Genomic DNA, 2,891 nt, shown 5'->3' on the forward strand with positions numbered 1-2,891 from the left:
TGGCAGGAGATGTTTGGAAATGTGCTGACTTTCATCGTCATAACCATACGGAGCTGCGTCGCTACGTCCACCACCAACCTCCTGTTTCAAATCCAGCTCCTGTTTATTATTTCTCTGTGAATGGGAATGATGGTCCAGCAACTTTCCTATCAGCTGCAGATACTTCATTTGATCTCCAGTGTTACGTTCCTTTTCTGAAAATAATTCCGACATTACATTCAAAATGTGTTTAAATCAGCATACATTTTACTCTTACTTCCACTTCGCTGCAAACGGAATTGCTTCTTTTCACTCACTCTTTTCTTTCACAAGCATTCTAAAACTGATTCAAATGCATTATTTACACGCTCCTCGCAACCACCTTCCTCGCAAATACCTTGCCTTCTAATTAAGGTTGACAGCTTCTCTTCAAGACGGGTCTCCACATCATGGAAAACATGATTGCTTCATTTAATCAGTCTCTTTGTACTCCATTTTGCTGCCGTAATTCTACCCAATTTTTAATCAAGCTTCCTTTTGCTCCAGCTTCGTTTAAATTCCTTGCCTCACATCGTCCCATGGGTAATCATCGAGAGCCTCATCACAGGCATTTAATATCCTTCGTACTTCCGTGACCAGCGATGTCCCCACACTGAGGAGAGTTCCACGTTACCGTGTAACAATCAGGGTAGAATTCTCAGTACGGAAGTTGTTGAGCCTGTCGGAGCAAGTTATCATTTCATTGTTAATCCAGGGGATTATATCAATAAAAAATACAGTAGATGTCATAAAGGAAAATGTGTGCAGATGCGGCTGAGACTTCAGAAATTAAACTGAAGGGAAATGCTGGATGTTGAGTCAATTTCAGAACAACGGGGTCGATTTAAAATGTTTATTCACGCTGTGCAGGGAGCTTCCGAACCCAAGGTCGTCAGAAGCACAATAAAAACAATAGATTAATGTTGAAAGTTCAAAGTAAAATTTATTATCAAAGTACATAAAACATACAACCTGAGATCCTTTATTTTCTGCAGGCATATTTAGCAAATCTATAGACGAATATACGGATCAATAAATATATAGGTAAAATATTGAAGAAAAGACAGCTATAAAAAGAATAGAGAAAAGATAGTAATGATGTTAACCGTACGGCACATGAAATAGTGAGAGCAATAGTCAAGAGTTATATTCGGACTCCCAAAATGCAGGTTGAGAAGTGTATTGCCGATAATGCTGAGACTGAGGGGAATAGAGTTTCTTCCTTGTCGGATAAATATTAGGAACTGCACTCAGACACGGAGGAGATCGCTTCAACCAATCTTTATTCGTGATATCACGGGAAGCTCTTCCCTAAGAGCGGGGTGTCAGAGTTCCGGAAACAGCTTCAAGTACAGCTTCATTGATGCAGTTGAGTACATATCAGTAAGCTCTACAAGCAGGGGTTATCGGTTAGTTATCAGCTGTTCACGCACTCATGCGCACAGCACAATCAATTGTAGGATGCAGGCCTTGGGGTTTAAATCAACATTAAATGACAACATTCACAGTCAGGTCCTGATACTTGACATTAGTGCAGACACGCAATACATTCTGTTGCCGTTTGATCACGATAAGGAAGCCGCTCTAGCAAAAATATGCTGATGTGTGATAAAGAATTACAAAAACAGGGACAGACTGGTGCGTTGCCCGCCGCCGCCACCTCCCCCCCCCCCGGCCCCCAACTCTCGCCTTCACAGGTTTCAGGCATTTATTTGGTTTAGTCCATTTTAACCCTTTGACGCTTGAAAATTCCACCACAAATCACTCCTTGTTGATCTATCTTCCAGATCAACATCCTAGTACGTTGTTTTCTTCTTCGTCCTGAAAAGAGGGTTCGTATCCTTCAGGGAAGGGACAGTCGTTTCTCGGATACACTTTCTCCCCCAGCCAATGCTCTTCGCTGGCTATGGATCCCATCATCTGGGGAACTACTGGGGTGCCTAAAGGATTTACAATATGTTTGATCCACTGATTACAACACGGCGTTAATGCTCCACATACACAGCACCCGAGAAGACATAACACTACAATTATCATAACTCCATGGATGATTCACAACCTCCAGCTGGAGAACCAGCCAGTAAGCCAGTCCCACCAGCTCGCTGGCCCCTGCGTGAAGCCATCTATGTAATCACGTATTTCACCTATAGCATAGGAAATATTATACCACTCGTCCCTGACATGGGTGATAGATTTATCTCCTACTATGGCACAGACCCCTCCTTGTGCGGCAAGTTCATAGTCAACGGCATAGCGAGTCTGTTGAGCATACAGTGGCAGCTCTGCCAGTTCTCGGTTGACAGCATTAAACCCATCTATTGTACTGTTGCCTAAGATAGTCAGCCCACACATGAGATGGTTTCGATTTTTTGCAGCTATGGTACGATACAGAGAAGATTAGCATGGCCCCTGCGCAAGGATGACACGCAAATTCTCAAAAGTGAACTCAGGCATAGGCATATGGTCGTCTGTGGCCGGACCTGGGGCCTTAGTATTTTGCTGACAGATGGCACATCTTTTCACAACCTCAGCAATGACTGGTGTTATTCCTGGCGCATACCATTGCTGTTCTATTGCATGTGGCATCCCTCCTCTGCCCATGTGGGCCGCACATCGATACCAGTTCCCAGATAGATACAGACGTGAGACTTTCTCCGGCAACCGAGGGCCACACATTGGTACAAGTTCCACACTGGAAGCAGAGTGGTGAGAGTTTCGGTTATCTAATAAGCCGAGGGCCGCTCTTCGGTACCAGTTTCACAATAGGCACGCAATAGTTTGTACTACAAAAGCAGAAGGAAATGAGATTGAAAGGTCAGCTTGAACACGCCCTCTATTCTGCACATACTTAGATTGGTGACGAAGTGGAAAAT

At 43.8% G+C, this 2,891-nt stretch overlaps 1 non-coding gene across 1 annotated transcript; it reads left to right on the top strand.

Moving 5' to 3' along the window:
* Nucleotides 1–2,370: 2,370 nt before the first annotated feature.
* Nucleotides 2,371–2,473, top strand: LOC140208824 (U6 spliceosomal RNA). The gene has a single exon (XR_011888945.1). It is a non-coding gene; the product is annotated as a U6 spliceosomal RNA (small nuclear RNA).
* Nucleotides 2,474–2,891: the final 418 nt, after the last annotated feature.

Source organism: Mobula birostris, chromosome 13, assembly GCF_030028105.1.
Source record: "Mobula birostris isolate sMobBir1 chromosome 13, sMobBir1.hap1, whole genome shotgun sequence".
NCBI lineage: Eukaryota > Metazoa > Chordata > Chondrichthyes > Myliobatiformes > Myliobatidae > Mobula > Mobula birostris.